General features: G+C 29.6%; 1 long non-coding RNA gene across 1 annotated transcript in view; it reads right to left on the reverse strand.

Moving 5' to 3' along the window:
- The window catches only part of LOC117168770, a 451138-nt gene extending 448891 nt beyond the window's left edge, over positions 1-2247 (reverse strand). The window contains exon 1 of the long non-coding RNA XR_004466550.1: positions 2164-2247. This is a non-coding gene — a long non-coding RNA (uncharacterized LOC117168770). The remainder of the gene's footprint in view (positions 1-2163) is intronic.
- Positions 2248-6764: the final 4517 nt, after the last annotated feature.

Here is a 6764-nt window from a genome sequence, read left to right on the forward strand (position 1 = left end):
AGCTCCAAGGAGATTATGTTGAAAAATAAAAAAAAATTTACCCCAAAAAAATTGTTTTTATACTTCATTCTAAGGACTTATTGAACTACCCTCGTATTAAGAAGTCTGCCAGTCTGTCCCGCGTAATTCATCTTACAGATCCAGCAAGTGATCTTATAGACAACACCACCCTTTTAAAAATTATCTCAGGGATCTTTGTAAAAATTTATCACCGAATCCATTTTAAAGGGAATGCGGAAAATGGTATGAATTAAAAAATTTTTAACACAAGTTCAAGAGTTTTAGAAATTTGACCAAAAAATGGAAGAACAAAAGTAATAAACGAACTATATTCCTTCAACTATTTCTGATTATCTACTAGAAAATTATTAATCTCTTTGTTTTTGATTAGTTGAACTCTAATTGCAATATGTTTGTCAATTAACTTTTTTGGATAATGATTCAGAAAAAAGATATTCTTAACAATATTCAAATTTCTTGTGTGAAATAAATAATGGGACAAACCTAGAGCTCTGTCAACTAAGTTTTTAATTACTGCAAAATTTGCAATTTTAAATAGATGAGATAATATAAAAACCCGTACTTGATTATGGCAAAAAGATTTTTTTGAAGAAATAGTTTTTATTATTGTTTTTTATTTTTGTCCGAAAATTTTATTTGTTTTTCATTTTTTTTTTCAGATTACAATAGGATTTTTTGTTTTTGTTTGTACGTTGTGATCCAAATTTGGTCGGTGCATTCTTCTTTTATTTAATAGGATTTTGCATCAAATAAATTCCCTTTGAATAATGCTTGAAAGATTTTTTTTTAATTTCAAATTTTGTTCTGATTCTTTCAAGTTTTCAAGTTTTGTTCTAATTTTTTTTGACATTTTCAACATTGTGTCGACTTTTTACTTAGTTTCATAATAATTAATGCAATTTGATGGACATAATTGTTTTAGCTATTTATTATCGACAGAGAAATGATAAAAAGTTAATTTAAATAAAAAGACTCTCAAGAACTTCTTCAAAGGAAAGTTTGTATTCAATAGGATCCATAAAAAATTTGAAGCATATGTCTCACATTTGTTTTAGTTTAGACAAATATATTCTCAAACATGACCTTGTGAAAAATAATGGTCTCTATTGTCTATGCACTATTTGTTTATAACTAAATAACCAAAAAAAAGTTTAAATTTTCAGGGAGAAACCGCATCTATTTGACATTACTGTTGTTGAAGATAGTTATGAACAATAATAATTAGTTGATGTAAAAATAATCTTCAGCTTGAACTAATTATTAATTTGTTCTAAGTGAAAAGTTAACCAAATTTTAAATATTTCGCAGAAAACGGCAAATTTTTAGCATTATTAAAATATAATATTTTAAACAATAACAATAGATTTTTAAACAATTATGTTTATTAAATTCATTGAAATATGACCTCACTTTAATTGAAAATTTGAGAATAAGTGAAAAATCTCACCTAAAAGTTGAAAATCGGTTGAAAAGTTTGGAATACAGCTGGACATTCTAACTTTAGGTTTTTTTTAGATTTTGGAACATTTTTTTAAATCTATCGAATATTTGCGTAATAATTTAATTATTTAAATCATTTTTAAAATAAAGTTTTTTAAAATTATTTTATTAAATTACTTTGAATCTTTAAGTTATTTTAAATTAAGCCATGTGGCATATCTTCAAAACAGATTGAAGAGGTGAAAATAGTTCTTCTCAGGTACTTGTATTTTATACATGTAACTACTTCAACTGTACTAACAACTATATTAGTTGGCTTAAAATTACTTTTTTTGTTGATAATTTATATTTGCGTTTTGAAAACTCAGATGATCTATAGACAATTTGCCTTCCTGGCCTTTATCTTGACCAAAGAATCTTCCTATGTACCAAATTTAAATCTTCTGCTAAAATTCGTCTCTCCGATTAAGGAATTCTTCTTTTTTTGGCTGAAAAATCAACTATTACATTTTTCTTCGGAGCTTCATCATGTTTGATGAAAAAAAATATATTTCGCCAAAAAACGTCCTTTTAGGTTAAATATTCAATAATTTTGTTATAAAATTGAACTACTTATTTAAGAACTAGCTTTTTTCATTAAAATTAATTTACTTTGCTTAAAGATAAAAAAAATTTTCTGGTAGAAAAATAGTGAAGTCTTACCTATTTCAGCGACCTTGAAACGTAAAGATTCTTTTATTTCAACATTGAAGTAGACTATACCGCGCGTTGGCAGACTATTATCGATGTGCCACCTGTAAGCAAATGTTTCAATTATCAGGCACTGGAAAGATTAGTGTATGGTACTGCGACTAATTGAAAAGTAGTTAAAATAACAAATACTCAAGTCATTTTCATCAGTCTCACTTGGTGAAAAAAATCATTAATGCAAGATAATAAATATAATTGCTTAATACATTTTTTTCTAACTATCTTCTCTTAAGTGATGCTTAAAAGTCACGGGTTTATTCTTAAACAAATGATAAAGCCACTATCAAAAGGAGGGTGTTTTTCTGGGCTAAGATACCGACAGTGGGTTAAATAGTAGCGTTGGTAATAAAAGTTCCTGTTGAAATGGCATTGCATCATCGGTCGGTGAAACAGAGAGGTCGGTAAATTTAAGGTTAGGTTTAAGGCTAAATCGATAAAACAGTGAGGTTGGTAATGGATATTCTTTCTAATTTGAGATTAAAAGGGTTCTGTTTCATGCTGAGGCAGTAAGACAGTACGGCTGGTAATCTCCGTTACCAGCCTCACTGTTTTACCGAATTTGCATAGAACTGTATCTTAAATATATCGACCACTCTGTTTGACCAACCAATGGTAAATGATACACCACAACTGCATTGCATTATCAACCACATTGTTTTACCGACTGCCGGTGAAATAATTATAATTATTAATTTAAACAAAATGGCTCAATCATTAAAAAAAAGAGAAAGACTTTTTAAATAATTATTTTCTCTATTTTTACTTATTATCTGTTCATAACTAAAAAGCAAACGCAAAAATTAAAAACTTCAGAAAAAACCGCAACTATTTGTCATTCAAATGACAGAAAAAAGAACAGCAAACTCTTGCATTTTTTTAAATAAAATAAAAAATTTTAACTAAGGAGATTAAGCACGCTGTCGATAAAAATTTCTTGTAATTCCAGGGCTTACAGATTTTTCAGGTAACGTGAAAATATTAGGGTGGTCTGAAAATGATTTGGCCATTTTTTCTTGAAATATCATGCATATAAACTATGTATTGCAGTGCCATAACAACATAAATTGTCATTAAAAAAAAAAAATTTAGATGTTCCGCAATTTTATAGTAACCTTGAAGTGCTCACTTTTCTCTTATTATTTCACGATCAATTAGTAAAACTTAACTAGTTTAAATTTAGAAAGTTCAATAAAATAGGAATTTTATTTTATTGTAAAAAAATAAAATAAAAAATTGCATTATTTTTGAAGGCACTATCAGTTTAAACTAAAGTCACGTATAGTATAGCATAGAGGACTCCTGAAGTCGATTGTTACAAGCGCTTTTGTTTCATTATTAAGTCAATGATAATTATTATTAACTAATTAATTCGCAACAATAAGAGTAATTATTATTTCTTAAATAATTTAATTAACATAAATAAATGAATAAATTTATGAGTAAGGGTGTAAATGTGTCATACAATTATTCAATAAATCATTCAATCAATCATTGAGTAAGCAAATAAGTACATAAACGAGTAAACAAATAAACAATAATAATTGATATTATTTAATAGTTGATAGTAGTTATTATAAATACTAATGATTAAATTATTGAAAAATTTAACTGATAATTTAGTCTCGACCTTTATTTTTATATATTAAATATTAATTTTTTCAAAAAATGCTTTTCAAAAATGGACGTCAAAAATCCGATATCGGAACAATAACAGATATACAAAAAATTTTGTGTATTGATATAAAACGAGTAAAATTATTATATCGCTAAAATCGAAGGTAGCCGGAAAAATGAGAAAAAAATTTCCTTCTTTCTCTCGATTTAGAGAGGGCGTAACGTTTAAAATTTTCTAAATTTACTTTTAAATTTCTGAAGCATTTCAACAAAATAGTGTCCCTTTTGCGTTTTTTTTTCTCTATGTTAAATATTATTCTATGGATTTTTTAAAATTAAAAAAAAAAATTGTTATAATTTTTTCTGATGCGTAGCGCTTATCGGACTTCTCTAGGTTCCAGAGTTTCGTTTACTGAGCGAATTTTAAGCAATAAGAAACTTCCCGCGGTAAAATTTTTAACAACAGTTCAAAGAAGTTTACTGAAAAATTTCAGCAGAATCGAATTGATATTCCAGGAACTATTAACGTTTAAATTCGATAGCGGCTAGGCGACTTGCGCGCGGGCTGTAGCGAGTCTCAGATCCGATTTATAATACAGTTCACCGACGCCAAAATCAAAAACTAATCAAGAAATCAGGTAGTATCAAAGTATTATGCATAAATAAATAATATTGCATAATTTAAACTAATTTATTCATTTATTATTATTTCAAAAAATATTAATATTATGCTAAGAAATACTAACGCTTTATTATAAAAGAAAGAAAGTACTTTATCAGACAGACACATTTGTAAAAACCTGTTTTTTGGTTTCAGAGGGTCTCAAAACGTGGAAATTTGACAAAACGGGGAGGGGGGCGGGTCAAATTTTAAAGAAATCTAATACCTTCTCTGATGAGAATGTAAGAAAATCATGCATACAGGATAAAAAAAATAAAATAAAACAAATTCGGATTGTCCGGCTATCGGATGTGGACGTGTAAATTTGCTGCTCCTCAATGTTTTGTGTTTTCATACGTTTTAAAGTGTTTAAATAGATAAATACGTATGTTTCATAAAAGTTCTGGTGACTTATTCCATCAAACATCGTGATTTTGTTTTCATTAATTAATTGTTTCTTATTTATGCACTTTTAATTTTACGTAACTTTAACGTTCGTCTTTCCTACAGAACTATGGGTGTGTGTTCACAGCCTAGTGTAGTTGTATCAAGAGAATGATCTGCAGTTCTCGCTCGTGTTAAGTGAGGCAACCTGTTGCATTTAGCCTATTCTAATTTCAGAATTACCCTAAGCCCACTACTCTACAGAATGTTGATCATGCAGGTATTTTACCCCCTACATCCTCCTCCGTCACTGCTTTAGACAATTTTGACACCCTACACCCGCGACTCGCTGAAATCTTGCGCAAAGTAGTCTCTGACGGCTAAAGCAAAGCGCTTGCGCAGTCACGTGAGATTCTAGAAAGATCCAAAGTATTTTATTCAGCATTTTATTTAGCATTTTATTTTACCATTTTATTTACCTCCATAAGGCATTAACATCACTGAATAGGAAGATATAAGCTATTTCTCTCGGTCTTGGTGGAGAAACAAAGGTCAAATACTTGTGGATTGCTGGCGGAAAATTTTTTTGCGTGAAGGTGGGTTTCCGTATGCGCGTCTGGAGCAGCGCTACTCAAATCATGCGTTTCAGTATGACTGCTTCTCACTGAATCTTATGGCACCCTTTCCTAATGCACGCAACCGGACACGCGACGGTAAGGACCCCGAGGGCCGCTATGAATCGCGGCGGCTAGACCGCTCAAGAAGCAGTCTAGCCGCCCAGCCGCCGCGACTTGAATATTCAAAAGTGTGTTTTTATCTGACACTTTTTAAATACTTTCTCTGCGCAAGGTTACTTTTCTGCTAATTATTTAATTCTGCTCAAATATATAAATATTTTTAAATATACCCTTAAAATTAATTGACAAAAAAACAAAGAATAATTTTTTATTTTCCAAATTTAAAATAAATATCGATAAGATACTAAATAAAACAATTCTAACTTTCATAAATTGTACAGATCGAAGGTTCAAAAAATATCCACGCTATAATTTTCAATGTTTTCATTTGAGGCATGAATCAACTAATTAAATTTGTTGTTAAATTATATACCATAATTTTAAACAATTTCAGTAAACAGCATTAAAACTTGATGGATTACAAATTCTTTTTAATTAAAACTTTAAAAACTAGAAGATAAAAAATTTGAATTATTAAGTTGTTATTTATACATCAAAATTTGTTTTGAAATCCTGTTAAATATTTCTGTAAATCATTTGTTTCAATTAAAAAACATTAATATGTCTTAGAGGAATTTAATGCATATTTTGTTATTATCTGAAGACCTTCAACCAATATCATTAAACTCGCTGATATTACCACGGAAAAAAATTTTGGAACACTGTGTCATCACTATAAAGATGCCGCTCAATTAAAATTTTCCGAAATCCGTCCGATTCCTTGTTTAAAAAAAGTTCTCGAATTTCACTTCGACTTTTCTCATTCAATAAAAGCATAAGAAGTACTTCCTCTTCTTCTTCTTCCTCAAGAAGATTAATTATTAATTGATCCATGCTGTCACGTGTTACTGTACAACCTACTGCAGCAGACGTTCAAACTGAACTGATTACAGACAACGAAATAAAAATTAACCTGGCTGCTTGTCTCCAAACGCCCCGTAGGAAACCCGTAAGAATCTCTAATCGCGCGACTAGTTTTGCGCAAATAAAGTAGTGCGACTTCAGTTGCGCATACGGAAACCCACCTTTCAATGTGTGGAAGGACTACAATAGCAACTACTCTCTAAGTGCCTTATTGCCTATTTTTAATTGTAATCATGTAAACTGGATTATTCGGCTATTACTCTCTGTTTCTTTAGCTTCACGGAATGGCTTGT

This window comes from Belonocnema kinseyi, chromosome 3 (assembly GCF_010883055.1).
Source record: "Belonocnema kinseyi isolate 2016_QV_RU_SX_M_011 chromosome 3, B_treatae_v1, whole genome shotgun sequence".
Taxonomy (NCBI): domain Eukaryota; kingdom Metazoa; phylum Arthropoda; class Insecta; order Hymenoptera; family Cynipidae; genus Belonocnema; species Belonocnema kinseyi.